This window comes from Sapajus apella, unplaced genomic scaffold (assembly GCF_009761245.1).
Source record: "Sapajus apella isolate SASKATOON/1434 unplaced genomic scaffold, GSC_monkey_1.0 scaffold19, whole genome shotgun sequence".
NCBI classification, from domain to species: domain Eukaryota; kingdom Metazoa; phylum Chordata; class Mammalia; order Primates; family Cebidae; genus Sapajus; species Sapajus apella.
This window is the reverse complement of record NW_022436959.1, coordinates 14,567,532-14,583,956: the sequence shown is the minus strand read 5'-3', so window position 1 is coordinate 14,583,956 and position 16,425 is coordinate 14,567,532. Positions and strand designations below refer to the sequence as shown.

The 16,425-nt window shown below is 39.7% G+C and overlaps 1 long non-coding RNA gene across 1 annotated transcript in view; it reads right to left on the bottom strand.

Annotated features, from left to right (window-relative positions):
* The window catches only part of LOC116557510, a 32,406-nt gene extending 17,711 nt beyond the window's left edge, over positions 1-14,695 (bottom strand). The window contains exon 1 of the long non-coding RNA XR_004271547.1: positions 11,648-14,695. This is a non-coding gene — a long non-coding RNA (uncharacterized LOC116557510). The remainder of the gene's footprint in view (positions 1-11,647) is intronic.
* Between the last annotated feature and the right edge of the window lie 1,730 nt (positions 14,696-16,425).

Below are 16,425 nucleotides of genomic sequence, written 5' to 3'. Positions count from 1 at the left end.
ACACATATATATATATACACACACACACACACACACATACACATATACATATATCGAGATTGCACAAATGTACATACATATATATATATACGTAAACAGATTTATATATTTTATATATGAGGAGTCAATAGAGCTAAAAGTGGAGCTGCTCAGAGGATGGGGAGCAGAGAGAGGGATCCTGGGGACATCAGCTAAGCCCTCATTTAAGTTGCGCCTGAAGCTCCCCTGGATCTTTCAACTTTTCAGTATCTATCAGCCAATACATTCTTTTCTTCTGTGAGAATCTGGGTTGAATTTTCTGTCACAACCAAAAGAAGTGTTTTCTGTAATGAACACACACACACACACACACACATATACACAGACACATGCACACACATGCACACGTACACACATACACAAACATACACGCACACACACAGATGTCCCTGATTTTTTTTTTATTTTTATTGATTCTGATTAAAGTATGCTTTACTTAATAGATAGGGTATTTTGTTTTCTTTTTTTACACTGAACAATCAAACTTTCTGTAGGGATGGAAGTGTTTTACATCTGCACTGTCCAGTTAAGTCCCTGGACTGGGTAAAAGGGCCTGGAAAGAGAATGTTGACCAAGAAGAGAAGAGGCCAAGGACGGGGTTCTGATGAAGGAGGAAGAGCTAGCAGATGAGAAATGGCCAGTAGAGTAGAAGGAATCCAGATAAATGTGTAGCACAGAAGCCTAGAAAAGAACATGTCTCAAGAAGGGGGAACCAACCATTCCTTCTGTGTGCAGCTGAGAAATCAAAGAAGATGTGAGTAGAGAACTGCTATTACTGATGAATGCCCATCCAGTGCTGTGGCAGAGATGAAAGCCCATTGGAGTGGGCTGAGGATAAGAATTAATGATGAGGAAACATAGACCTTGAAGTTGGATGACTCCCTCCAGAAACTTTTCAGTGACAGATAACAGGGAACCAGGCAATAGCTCAAGGGAGGATAGGATCACTTTTCTTGATAGAGGTGATGCTAAGTCGTTTTTATAATATATGCTAATGGAAAAGATCCAGTAGTGAAGGAGAAATCAGTAGTGCATAAGAGGAAGGAGATAACTTCAGGATTGACACCTTAAGAAGGTGAGAGGGGCCAAATCCAGAACATACATATGCTTCTCTGCAAGCAGGACCCTTTGTGTTTAATACAGCACTGACTCAATAAATAAACTGAAACTTGGAAAAGTAGAAACAGAAAGCCAGTGTTCTTCCCCACCACCATGCCACAAAACTACTTTTCTCAACTTGTACTTTCCTGCTCCTGGAGAAAAGCTCCAGAACATCTCATGGCTTTTTCAGTTACTCTCAGATAACAACAACAAAAAAGTCCATGAGTCGTGTTTAGCACCCTGTGTATTATCAACACTCCAAAATTTAATTTAAAGTTTCTCCTCCCTTCTAGGTCTGGTCTTTCCCAACCAGAAAATGACCAGTGAGGGAAGGGGAGGAGAAGTTGCTTCTCCTTTCCTGCTTGCTTCACAGTCAGTCTGAACTGCTGGTTTTTTTGGGTTTTTTGTTTGTTTGTTTGTTCAATTTGATGGTTGGAATCCAGTAGGGAAGAAAAGTAAAAGAAAGGCCTGATTTGGTTGGCATGTTATAATTCAGCACAGATGCCCTTCAGGATACAGAATTTAAATACTAATGCACTTTCTTTTGAAGCATTTTTATAGATTTTTCAAAGATTTCCAATAGATAAGAATCTCCAAAAGAGATCAGCTGGACTCTTGCCCCATGGTTTTTAACAGTTCATCTCCATCTGTTGGGGTCAACTTCTCTGAAGGTCCTCCTGGTGTCTATCACAAAATGACCTAATCTGGTCCCTTCCTTGGGGTCTTCATCTGACTGAGGGGAAATACCTTTGCCCATCAAACCCTGGAAGTACAACTCATGATCAATGAAACTATTCCATGGCTCCAGAGCAGCAAACTAGAGATAATCTCCCCTCTTCAGACTTCTCATTTCTCCCTTCATACTCCAGGGGACACATGTCAACTTCTCTGAGAGTTTGTCTTCCAGCTCCCCTTAGTTGGTTTGAAATGGCAGACACATTCCCCACTCTTCCTCCCCACTGCCCCCACACACTGGCAACTCTCTCCAGAGATACTCTCCACCCTGGCATCTCTGATCCTCTCTATTATGTCACCTGGAGCAGGGCCATGGACTAATGCCAGCAACACAGATGTCACTATCTCTAACCATATTCTGCCTAGATGGTCCAATACCTCCCTTTGGAATACTGGAATATTTGGTTCTCAAACTTGGGGTACCTGCCAAAACTCTGAGAGCAAATGAAACCCATTTAAATATTCTACAAGAAATCCATAAAAAGAAGGTGAGTGCATAAACAGTCACTGTCACTGCTGTGGCCAGAGTTGGCCTGATATTGCATTTGGCTTTCATAAATTGTTCCTTCCAGCATCCTTCATCCTAACCATTTATCTTTCTTATACTCTAGAGCAGATGTAGGAAGGGGCAGGGAGATCACATGCCATTGCAAAGTTTGTTAACTGCACAAGGCACCTGGCTGAGAAGGTGAATGGTGAATGAAATATAAAGTACTGTATTAGGGCCCCAGCTTGGGGCTGCACAGTCCCTGAGGAGAATGTGTTTTATTTCATTCTCAAAAAGGTGTCTCATAGCTTAGCAAAGGCCCTGGAAAGGAGCCACAAAAGCACAGGAGGAATTACTGGTCCACACAGAATGATAATGGCCCTGTGGTAGAAGATAGCACTATAATAGTAGTATGAGATTTATCTTTGCCCAATAGGATAATGTGACCTAATTGAGAAAATCCAGGAGGCACACTGACTAGGGGTGGCCAGAAGGGATAAGCAAAGATAGACTCAAACCAGGAAGAATGAGCAGAATTTGAACTAGATTAAAAAGTTAACTGAACCAGTTAAATTCAAATGGAAAAGATAACCCATCTAAAATTACTTCTCTCATTTTGAAATATTATTTGGCACTGGTTCATTGTTTTAAATATTAAGACATGTTACAGAAATGCTTCTATACCTCTTTGCACTAACAGGATTCCAGACCCTGTCCATGGGGTTATTAGCAATGCGATCTGAGTACATCTCCCACCCCTTCCCTTGCCTGGAATATTTGACCCTCTGAGGTCATCCAAAAGATGTGGCTCAGGGGATGGCTAACAAATGACATATGTCTATCAATGGTAGAGGTAATGGTTGTTTGCATCTCCCTTATGTTAATACTCAGAAATAAATTCTAGGAAGGAAACTTCTGATTGTGTAGTTACGGTAAATTACTTTGGTTTAAACTACCAACTGGACCTGGTCTGGTGAGAGGGTGAGTGGGAGTGAGCAAGTAAGACAAAAGAGAAAGAGATTGATTATGTTATTAAGTTTCTCAGAAACTCTTAGCTACATGTTGGCTTCTTCTTGATATAACACAAAACAAATTATTCTCCTAAATAAACAGAGAATATTAAAAACTTCTTTTTTTTTTTATTTTTGAGACAGGGTCTCACTGTTTTGCCCAGGCTGGAGTGCAGTGGGATAATACTGACTCACTGCATCCTGGACTTCTCAGGCTCAAGTGATCCTTCCACCTCAGCTGGAACAGCTGGGACCAAGTAGCTGGGACAAGCCACCATGCCCAGCTAATTAAAAAAAATTTTTTTTGTACAGATGGTGTCCCATTATGTTGTCCAGGCTGGTTTTGAACTCCTGGTCTCAAGTGATCCTCACACCTTGGCCTTCCAAAGTGCTGAGGTTACTGGTGTAAGCCACTGAGCCAGGCCAAAAAATTCTAATCCATGAGACAGTAACACAAAGCCCTAAGGTAAATTACCTTGTTTATTAAAGAATAAAGGTAGCCCTGAAGACAGATACTTTCTTCTCCTAGCTCACATTGCATTTAGTATTCAGTATAGCCCGCTATTTATAAAGTTATCCAAAGGCATCTTGGCATGAATCAAACCATGCAGACAAGATAATAACACTTCCCTGGGAATTGCTAAGCTTCCTTGAGTCTCTCCCCTGTCAGCAGAGGCAGAGAGGTTCTGCCTCAATCCTGGCATAATGGAGACATGATTTTCCACTGCCAGTTGCATCCTATTCCATATCGACATGGGATCCTGACAGCTGATGACTAAAGTAGACATGAGCCTCTGAGCAGGTTCACTGTTGATGGGCTTGTCACTAAAATTCACTTTAGTTGTATAGAACCAAGCCAAGTATTACAGGAGAAGGCATCTGCCTTGCAACCAGAAAATAGAAGTTGCTCTCTATCCTAGCCTTAGAGATTCTCAGCACTGCAGGACAATAAACATGAGAAGGTTGGACCCCTTGCCCAATGTAAGAATTCCTCTTTAGCATCCTTGTGTCAAATTCTCATCTATTGGTAGAAGTAAAATTGCTGGGTAGAAGAAAAGCACATTATTACCTTCATAGGCACTATGAACTCACACAACAAAAAGGTTATGACAAGTTATGCTCCCTTCAATGAGGTTTTATGTTGTCTCCTATTCTCACTAACACCAGACATTCAACATTATCAGATTGTTTAGTTTTGTCAAATCTGATTTGCCAAATAGTGTATCTGCATATCTATATTCATATAGAGTAGGTATTAAAATTTCTTTTTGAGAGGCCAGAGTGCAGTGGCACCATCTCAGCTCACTGCAACCGCTGCCTCCTGGGTTTAAGCGATTCTCCTGCCTCAGCCTCCCAAGCAGCTGGGATTACAGATGTACACCACCATACCCAGGTAATTTTTGTATTTTTTTAGAGATGGGGTTTCACCATGTTGACCAGGCTGGTCTTAAACTCCTGACCTCAAGTAATCCACTGGCCTTGGCCTCCCAAAGTGCTGGGATTATAGGCATGAGCCACTGCACCCAGCCTAATTTGTATTATTGATATTAGCAGGTTTATTGCTAATTAATTAGTGTTTCTTCTTTGAGTTTTTCTTTTTCCTTGTTTTTTTCTGTATAAGCCTTTGATCTGCTATGCATGTTGCAAATTTTTTCCCATCTTTCTTTAACTTTGTTCAGAGTATATTCCATCATGTAAAAAATTTAAATTTTCATGTGGTCAAATCTGTTGCTCTTTTAGGATTTCTTGGTTTTACACTATGCTTAGAAAGACCTTTCTTATCTCATGATGAAAAAAATACTCATTCTCCTGGAGTTTTGTTGTCATCTTTTTGCAAATCATTTATTCATCTAGATAGAGCCTAAATATGAATATCTAACTTTTTTCTTTCCAAATATTTTAAAATATATTTTATACCTCCCCTTTCCCCAATCTGAATAGCTGAATGAATGAGAGAGTGAAAAATGGTGCTGGTAATTAGTTGAATGGGCTCTTACTGTTTTTCACCACTGCTTCAGATGAACAAAAAAAAGGGGACTGAATTCCCGTTCTGTAGAAGTTACACCTCCCTCCTTATTTTGGTGTATCTTCCCTGAGTCTAAATAATAATTAGTTAGCAAAGTAATATAATTGGAAAAATAGCTGCTCTGAGATGTGTGGATACTTTCACAAACATTCACTGACCAAGGTCTTATCATAATTTTCTTAAACTCTCTATCCTAAATGCCAGAGCAATGATATGATCTTTGGCAATGTACTCTGGAAGACATAAAATAACATCTCATTCATTCCTTGCTGTCTTTGGATGACAGTCTATGGAGTATGGGTGTAGTTGCAGGGGTGAAAGTGACCAAAAAAAAAAAAAAGGCAAGCCATATAAAGATTCTATCTGTTAAAAATTGACACATTTAAATTTCTGCAAAGATTCCAGACACTGTTTTAAGACAGCTAAAAAAATCACAAAACTATTCTGCCCACATGCCCCGAATATTCTATCTCACCATAGCCCTCTTGGATTTGCACATACCAAAATGCTCAAGGGCCATTTCCTGAATTTTTCTCAAATGTTCCGATAACACTTCAGCTTAGATTAATTCAAATTCCAAGGAAAACACCAAGTGATTTATAACAAGGAAAAAGAGATATTTGAACTAAAACCACAATCAACAGTAATTTACAAACTGAAGATAATTTTATGTCACCACTCAATTTTGGAAAAGCAACCCTTGTAGGAATTTCCCTTCTCTCCCCCAATATACAAATAGCCAGCCTTTTCATATGGACATCACTATTTACAGTAAATGGAAGATATTGCATCTCACTTCTAAAAATAGGTAAGATAGTCTATAAAAGGATATGTCTCACTTCAAATAATCCCTTTTACTTATTAAAACAGATATTTATATTTTATCATATAGAGATTTTTTTCTTTATGGAGTTAAAAGATAGATGGCCAGGTACAGTGGCTCATGCCTATAATCCTAGCACTTTGTGAGGGTGAGGCAGGAGGCTCACTTGAGCCCAGGAGTTTTAGATCAGCCTGCGCAACGTAGTGGGACCCCATCTCTACAAAATAAAACTTTTTTTAAAAAGATAGATGTGTCACTTAACTTTGTTGAAGTTGATCTAGAGTTATAGGTTGGGCTGAAAATTATAAAATTCCAATTTATTTGAAAAATGTTAAAGTATCAAGTTAGCTTTTATCTTTGTAAGGATATTATTGCATCCTTTGCTATACTGAAAAATTTAAGCTCCTATATTATTTTATTCATGATAAAAATGGCTACATCAAAACATATTGGAAAACATACATACTTTGATAGATTTTATTAAGCAGTGGTCTTTCACCAATGATGTATCACTTAACAATGATGGGGACACATTCTGGGAGATGCATTGTTAGATGATTTTGTCACTCTGCAAACATCATAGAGTGTACTTACACAAACCTAAAGGGTATATAGCTGACTACACGCCTAGGTTAGATGGTATAGCCTATTGCTCCTAGGCTATGAACCCATTCAGCATGTGACTGTGCTGAATACTATAGGCAATTATAACACCATGGTAAGTATTTATATATTGAAACATAGAAAAGATAGAGTAAAAATATGGTATTATAAACTTATGGGGCTACTGTCATATATGCATCCTACTGTTGACCAAAACATCATTATGCAGTGTATGGCTATTTTTAAAAATTCTCACTCTTATTTCATCCAAGTAGTCAAATTCTTAATTAATTTTGTCCCCAAAATTTGTAAAAAAGAAAAATATAGGAGGGGCCGGGCGCGGTGGCTCACGCCTGTAATCCCAGCACTTTGGGAGGCCAAGGCGGGTGGATCACGAGGTCAAGAGATCGAGACCATCCTGGTCAACATGGTGAAACCTCGTCTCTACTAAAAATACAAAAAAATCAGCTGGGCATGGTGGCGCATGCCTGTAATCCCAGCTACTCAGGAGGCTGAGGCAGGAGAATTGCCTGAACCCAGGAGGCGGAGGTTGCGGTGAGCCGAGATCGCGCCATTGCACTCCAGCCTGGGCAACAAGAGCGAAACTCTGTCTCAAAAAAAAAAAAAAAATATATATATATATATATAGGAAAACAGTTCAGTTTATAATAGGGGCAGCAGAGGAGAAGGTTATAGCTTAGAAATTGGAAAGAATAGTTCTGTTAAAACAAGCAAAAGCAAAAGACATTTAAAGTTACCAAGCAACTGTGACAGGAAGATTGTGAGGCTGAGTGAAAATGATTGTTTGGGCTATATAACTTTAAATATCAGCTGGACTTGTCACCGTTTAAAAATAGATTCCAAGCAAAAGAATAAAAACTCTTATTTTATAGTTATCATCTTGTCCAAACATTAGTTGAGATGGGCAGAATAACAGCCCCCAAAGATGTTCAGTTCCTACCTGCTGGAACTTGTGAATATATTACTTTATGTGGCAGAAGGGACTTTGCAGATGTGACTAAGAATCTTGAGATGGTGACACTACAATTAATAATAAATTATAATATTATCTGCATTATCTAGGCAGGCCAGATGTAATTAGAAGGGTCCTTCTAAGAGGGAGGCAAGAGAGTTCAAGTGAGAGATGTGATGCTAGAAGCAGAGAATCAGAGAGATTTGAAGGTGTCACATTACTGGCTTAGAAAATGGAGGAAGGGGCTTTAAGCCAAGGAATGCTAGTGGTCTCTAGAAGCCAGAAAGCAAGGAAATGGATTCTCCCCTGGAACCTCCAGAGGGAATGCAGCCCTGCCAACACCTTGACTTTAGCCCAGTGAAACTGATTTTGGACTTCTGACCTCCAGAACCATAAGACAATACATTTGTGTTTTGTTAATGCTGCTAAACTTGTACTAATTTGTTACAGTGGCAAGAGGATACTAATATGTTAGTATAGCCCAAGCCATCTGTGAAATGCATATATTTGCACTCATTTGACCAGGAGATCTCCATATAGGTCTCACATCTGTCTATGTGAAGAGCTTTCTGAAACAGTATTCTGGAAAGGTGAATGAACAGGGCTAGCAGCATAGAGAAAGTGTGAAAGGGAAAGAGCTGGAGAAGAACTGATGGGTCCAAAGGACCACATTTGCAATAGAAAAGACCGAAGGTAAGGGAATGAAGGTCACTGTAGGATACCAGTGCCTCTGCAATGAAGGTTTCAAGGTGAAGACCAACTCTAGTAAACAGCTTGGTGGAGATACTGATCCCTATCCTCATTTTTAATTTTTAAAAATCTTTCTTAACCAGCCAACAGCAAAACATTTAAATGTATTTGCTGCACTTAACGTCTTGAGAAATATGTAATGCATGATTTCAAAATGTGCCTGGACAGTTGTCTGAGTAGGAGGCAAACACAATTAGTCTGTGTCCTGTTGCCTGGTGAGTGGCTTGCTGGGGATCTCTGGGGGCAGGCCGGTGGAGAACAGAGCTCTTCTTTCTGGCATTTAACACTCAGTGAGGTCAAATACTATCATCCCTGGCTCAGACAGGACCCAGGGCTATTACGGGAGAATAGAAGGGCAGGTTCCTGAGGCTTTGAGTAAAGGCGAAGGTGCTCATCCACCCGCATCCTGTCTCTGGGTCAGGCTGACCCAGAGTGCAGAAATCAAGGGCAACAGGTCTCTGCTGCTCCTGCCATCATCACCTGCTCATCCTTCCTGCGGCTGAAGTCCCACAGGCCTCTAGGTGGCCCGATCCTGGCGTCCCAGGCTCAGTTATGTGTGGAGTCTGCAGAAGCTGCTCCCCAGCCCAAGTGCGCAGTGTGCTACCGGTCCAGCCTACTTTTCTCTTTGGTTCTTTCTGAAATTTACTTGTCTGGCCACACAGAATGTGTTAAAGCTTGCAAACAACTATAAACTGGAATCCTCTGGCATATATGTGTGGTCTACTCTGCTAAGTGGCTTAAAAAATTACTTATAAAATGCTTCAAACATACAAAAAATACAAGAAATAGTACAATAAACACATATGTACCTGATATCTAGATTCAATCATTGTTAACATTTTTACTGTGTATGTTTTTGTGGAGAGAGAAAGAGTAAAGGAAAGAAAGGAATTCTGAAGTAAATTACAGACAATAGTCTCACTTTAACATTTCATACCTTAGTCTCTTTTAATCTTTCTAATCTACAACAGTCTCCCAGCCCTGGTCTGTTTTTCGTTGGTGGTGGTGGCAGTGGTGGTGTTTTTTAATGACTTTGACTTATTGAAGAGACCAGAGCAGTGTGTCTTATGAGACAGCTCATATTCTGAACATGTCTGATTGTTTCCTTGTGGTACACATGATACTTTAAAAATATGTGTGTTTTTGAATCAATAGCCTACATTTAGAATTCAGGGAATTTTCTGTAAAATTCTGGATTTCTGGCTTTAAAAAATAAAATTAAAAAAAAATCAAAAGACCTGGCAGTGCCTGACGTGTATTCCTGACTGGTTACAATTTGTGGTCCAGTGTATGAGCTGCTGCCTTTGAGAGGGCACCACGTTGTAGCTGTGTCAAGTGCTATTCCTCATTGTGTCAAATCAACTACCAACACACATCATCCATTTGTGTAGTCCCCAAGGGTAACTGAGTTTATAACTGTTTCAGTCCAGGTTCTCCACAAAAACTGGACCAACAGGCTATCCATGAAAACATTTTTTTTAAGGAATTGGCTCACGTGATTGTGGGGGCTGGTAAGTCCAAAGTCCACAGGGCAGGTGGGTATGCTGGCAACTCAAGAAAGATTTTGATGTTACAGTCTCCCAGAATTCCGTCTTCTCTGGGAAACCTGTTTTGGCTTTTAAAACCTGCACTGATTGGTGAAGCCCACCCACATTATGGAGGGTAATCATCCCTGCTTAAAGTGAATTGATTGGAGATGTTGATCACATCTACAAAATACCTTCACAGCAATATCTAGACTAGGGTTTGACCAAATGACCAGGCACCATAGCTTAGCCAAGTTGCCACACAAAACTGACCATCACAATGACTTTGTTTTAGAACAAAATATACGAATATTACTTTTACATAGCTTTCTTCTCCCAAAACCTTTCTCCTGCTTCATATTTGTTTTCCCTTATGACAAACTTAGTGACTTAAAACACCAATTTATTATATCATAATTTTCATAGCTCAGAAGTCTGGACATAGTATACCTAGATTCTCTTCTCAGGGTCTTCCCTGACTGAAATCAAGGTGGGGCTGCATTCTCTTCCAGGGTTTAGGGTCCTTTTCCATGCCCTCTGGCTGTTGGCAGATTTCATTTCCTTATAATTATAGGACTGAACTCTGCCAGCTAGGAAACTCTTTCAGCATTTAGAGGTCATCTACGTTCCTTGCCACGCGGCATCTTCTATTCTTAGGCCAATAAAAACATGTCAAATTCTCCTGTGTCACATTTCTGCCTTCCTTGTCAGCCACCAGCTGGCGAAAAAACTCTGATTTTAAAGGTCTTATGTTATTCAATCGGGCCACCAGGTCATCCCCCTTTCTTAAGTAAACTGTGCCGTATAACATTACCTAATTACAGGAGTAAAGTCCATTACACTAGTCCTGCTCATATTTATTGTGCAGGGTGCAGGCACATGGAGGGGTTCCAGAATCCCGGGCCCTCTTAGAATTCTGCCTACCACATGCTTTTTCAAGTTATTTGCAAAAGGTTTTATCCTCTATATTCAAGAAAAGAACAGAATTAAAGTGAAATGGTCAAAAATAAATGAAGGAGCAAACCCATTTTCCTAATAACAAGTAGCTGGTAGCTGAGCCTTATCTTCCCATATAAGAAATCAAGAGAACTATCAAATAAAGCCTCGCTAAATAATGCATTCTCATAAAATGTAAACAGGATCTCCCTTTCTTCCCTTATGCAAACTCTATGTCCAGAGTAAGAGTTTACCCATCTTTTCCTATTCTGAGATTTATTGGTAGCTTCTTGTAAAACTAGCCTCAGTTGCACCCAGCCAAGCAGACATAAAAGACCTATGAAAGCAAAACTCGAGACCAAACAAAGAGCTGCCCTAACTCTTTTGGGATTTTATTTTTAAGTGATCACAAAAGGGAGAAGAAGAAAAAGAAAATCCCAAGCAGAGGCCCATCAATACAGAAGGCTTATAGTGGTAATTCAAGTTTCTTAACACTCAGTATCTTGTAGATTGTTATCTGGTGTTTTTAAGGAAACAGAATGGAAGGTGGAAAAGGCAACCCTGAAGAAGCGTGCAAAAACAAAATTCCAGACTTACAGAAATGATGACTGGACCACAAAATGTGCAGTTACACTTACGGGTGTTATCTTTTCATAACTTCTTCCTGTGTTTCTTCTGGGCCATTTTACCAAGAGATGTCATACATTCATCTGCCAAAACATACAGCAGCAAATGAGCCACACTTATTCATCAAATTTCTACTATACATAGATCTCTACCCTTGTTATACCGTGGTCACTCAGTCCTTGCCCCAGAATATTTTCCCAGAAAACCTTTATAGGAAAGTTTAAAAAAAAAAATGTGCTTCAATTATTTTACTTTTCTCTTACTGGAAAAACTGAAAAGGAATCCAGGTATCACTGGCTGAGAAGAACTCATTTTTCTATGATCCAATTTACAATCCTATGCAACAGAGAAGAATCTAAGCCATTAAAAATGGTTATGAGTAATGCCTACATACCTATTTCAGCCTATTTTATGATACACTGCATTTGACCATCAATTCAGAGATCTGCTGAAATGTACTGTTGGAAGTCCCTGTCAGGAGAACTTTTCCTCATTGAAAAGCCACAAATAATACCTCACTTGAAGTGTGATTAGAAAAGTTTACAAGGAACTGAAATATTCTCATGAATTTCAATGTTTAATTTAAGCATGTCTTCCCCAAAAGAAATCTAAACAAAAACTTCGCCAAATACCTCTGATAGCAAGGAGAACTAATACTTGAATCTCCTGCCAAGTGTCCCAAGAGGTTGAGAATAATGATATCCATCTCAAGAGAATTTGTAGGTCATGGATTTTCCCTCCAATCCCAAAGTTTTGGGGGCTGTTTGTTTATGCCTAAGATATTTATTATTATATGTATTAAATGATGAAGAGGAGAGGGGATGGGGGACAAAGAAATAATGAATTGGTTTTCTTGCAAGTTATAACTAAAGGAGAAAGACACACATGGCATGCTGAGGAAGAACATTGGTAGCACAACCAAGGCAGAGGCTGGGAGGAGTCACTGAAAGCATTTAGTCATTCATCATCCCTATCCCCAAAAATCCTGAGTAGTGAACTGGAAAAAAAGCCTTTTTGGGGGGTCAGTGTTCAGAGCCCATTGAACCAATTTCCTGGCCTCATCTGTAAATTAAAGCCACTTTTTATCACCCAGACTTTATTTCAAAGGAAGGTAAGAATAAGAATCTTATAAACGCAAGTCTTCTTGACAACATAAATTATAGTTCCCAGAACTTTCCTTCATGTATTCCAATGTTATTACCACTGTTTACCACAATCACAAGCTATTCTCCTAGAGGTATCTAGAAGGTGAGCTATTTAAGTCAACACCTCCTACAAAGTAAGTAACTTCTCAGCTCTCAAGTTTCATCCATCCAACATTTTCTTCTTTATTGTATTCCCTACTCTCCCTCCTGACTAAGGAAAATTAGATTCTCTTCTCTGGCTTAGCATTCATTTTGCATGAGTTCTCACTTCCCCATGACCGTTCCATATCTGACAGCACCCCTTCTATGAGGATAATTCTCTTTGACTGAAAGATGCAAGTATTTGTTCAATGTCTACTATATGTCCATAATGTTGGCTTACAGACTAAGGCAGAATCTCTCAAGTTTGCTATTATTGACATTTTGAGCTGGAAACCCCTTTTTGTAGGGGGCCATCTTGTGTGTTACAGAATGTTTAGTATCATCCCTGGCCTCTATTCACTAGACTCCAGAAGCACCTCCCTCCCCAGATATGACAACCAAAAATATCTCCAAACATTGTTAAATGTCCCTAAGTACCAATTTTGTCCCCAGATGAGAACAAGTAGACTAAGGGAATTCCAAGAGAAATAGAAGAAAGAGTCACTTTCTTTGAGGAGTTTAAAATCTTACGGAGACATAGACTGTTACAGGAAGCATCTTTATAAATGATTTATGAACTCTTCCTTTTTATTAGTGAATAAATTGAGTGAGGCACAGAGACATTAAGTGACTTGCTCAGTCACTCATACATCAGAAATATTCCAGAAAAAAAGGCAGCATATAATCAAGCCTAAATTGCATTTGTGTCGACCACAGATGCCATGAAAACCTAAAGAAGGGAGAGAATAATGCTAGTTAATAGTGGCATGAAGGAGGTAGTACCTCCAATGATGAGCACTTGAAGGCATGGAGAAGAAGGAAGGGGATGCCTGGCATGATCGTGCACGACCACAACATATGCAAAGGCTTAAAGGTAAGAGTAGAGCATGGAGCTTTAGAGGAATGAGGCAAGAACTAACTCAGAATGGCCAAAGGTAAGGTTGGAGAGGTTGAATGGATCCAAATTCTGCAGGATGCTGACTTTCTGGATTAAGTCCTGGATCTGATCAAGAGCCCTTCAAGAAACGGTTTCTGACATCCTCTTAAGGCAGGCAGAAAAACTGAAAACGCACTAATTGGGAGTGAAGAGATCTGGGTTCTAGTCCTAGCAATTCACTGACAGCTGTGTGACTTGGACAAGCTCATTTATTTCCCTTGGCCCCAGTACCTGCATCTGTACAACGGGGGTCGAACTGGATGATCCCTGAGCTCCTTTCCAGCTCTTGCTTGTTCTGATTGACACCTGCTGTCACTTGTACTGATGTCCAAAGAGCTGTTTACTACTTGTCCTGATGTGTCTCAGCAGGTACCCTAAGGAGCCCTTAAGGGGAGGGTACTGTAAGTTCTGGCCCAACCACAGGAGATCAAATCCACATGTGAGCAGCCTGATTGCAAGGAAATGTGCTGGAATACCAAATGTTCCTGATTAGTTGCAGTGTTTCTGTTATTGAATAAGGCCTGCCATTTCCTGACTTTTACTAAACACAGATTGTAGTTTACTGGGTTCAGAAAAAAATAATGTACAACAGCTGAAGGGTAAGTGAAAGGAGAACAAGTCATCTGACATGACATTTTCATATCATTTAGTAAATTTCAACAAAGATAGTAAAAGGTGTTAGTATAATTTGACATGGATAAGGGCAACCAAAGAAATAAATTAAGGACTTCTTTTCAAGGAAGGACACTATCAACAAGACTAAAGGACAGCTGAAAAATAGAGAAAGAAGGCTGGGCATGGTGGCTCACTCCTGTAATCTCAGCACTTTGGGAGTCCAAGGTGGGCGGTCACCTGAAGTCAGAAGTTTGAGGCCAGCCTGACCCACATGGTAAAACCCTATCTCTACAAAAAGTACAAATATTAGCCAGGCATAGTAGTGTGCACATGTAGTCCTAGCTACTCAGGAGACCAAGGCAGGAGAATCACTTGATCCCAGAAAGCGGAGGTTGCAGTGAGCCAAGATCACACCATTGCACTCCAGCCTGGGTGACAAAGCAATGCTGTGTCTCAAAAAAAAAAAAAAATTGAGAAAGGTATTTGTAATGTCTAAAACCAATGAGAAATGACAACTAGAATATATATGGAATTCCTGCAGGTCAGAAAAAGAAAGCAGTCCCAACAGAGAAATCAACAAAATCTATAAACGAACAATTTCCAAAACCAAAGAAAAAAACAAAAAAACTATCAGGTATACCATCAAATATTCAAAAGTAAAGATAATCAGTAAAATGGAAAATTAAAGAAATGATGAGATTTTTATTTATACCTGTTAGACTAGTAGAAAATTAGGAAGCTGTATAATGGGCAGTGTTGGCAGAAATGTTGGAACTTACGTAGACTGTTGGTGGGACCAAGGTGGAGACAAATCTGGCAGATACTTAGTTTAACAAAGTCTACTCATACCTATGACCTTTGCTGAGTGAATATCTGTCTTAGTTTCCTTTTTAAGTTTCTTTTTAAAAACTTTATTAAAAAGATAATTTATAACTATATTTATGGAGTTCAAAGTGATGATTTATGAATACAATATGAAATAAATCAAGCTAATTAACATATTCATTACCTCAAATGCTTTGATTCATATCAAATACTTTTATCATTTTTCGTGGTCAGAACATCTGAAATTTATTCTCTTAGGCATTTTGAAATATGTGGTACACTATTATTAAATATATCCCCCATACTATGCAATAGAGCTCAATGAAAAAATACTTATTCCTCCTAACAGAGACTTCATGCCCTTTGACATCATCTCTCCATTTCCCCTGCCCCCAGCCTCTGTAACCACCATTCTAACCTCTGCTCTATGAATTTGATTGTTTTAGAATCCACATGTGAGAATATGACGTAACTGTCTTTCTGTGCCTGGCTCATTTTACTTAGCATGTTCTCCAATTCCATCTATGTTGTTGCAAATGAAATAATTTCATGTTTTTTGTGTTTTTCTTTTTTTTTTTCTTTGAGATGGATCCTCACTCTGTCACCCAGGCTCGAATGCAGTGGCACGATCTTGGGTTACTGCAACTTCTGCCTCCTGAGTCCAAGCAATGGCACACCAGGCTAATTTTTGTATTTTTAGTAGAGACAGGGTTTCGCCATGTTGGCCAAGCTGGTCTCAAACTCCTGGCCTCAAGTGATCCACCCACCTCGGTTTCCCAAAGTGCTGGAATTACAAGTGTGTGCCACCATGCCAGGCTAATGTTTCTATTTTTAGTAGAGATGAGGTTTCGCCATGTTAGCCAGGCTGATCTCAATCTCCTGCCCTCAAGTGATCAGCCTGCCTCAGTCTCCCAAAGTGCTGGAATACGAAGTGTGAGCCAACACTCCCTGCCTGTTTTTTGTTTTTTTGAGACAGGTCTTGCTCTGTCACCCAGGCTGGGGTGGTATAATCACAGCTCACTGCAGCCTCAAACTCCTGGGCTCAAGGGGGCCTTCTACCTCAGCCTCCCAACTAGCTGGGACTACAGGTGTGCCCACCATGTCTGGCTAATTTTTAGGAAAAGTT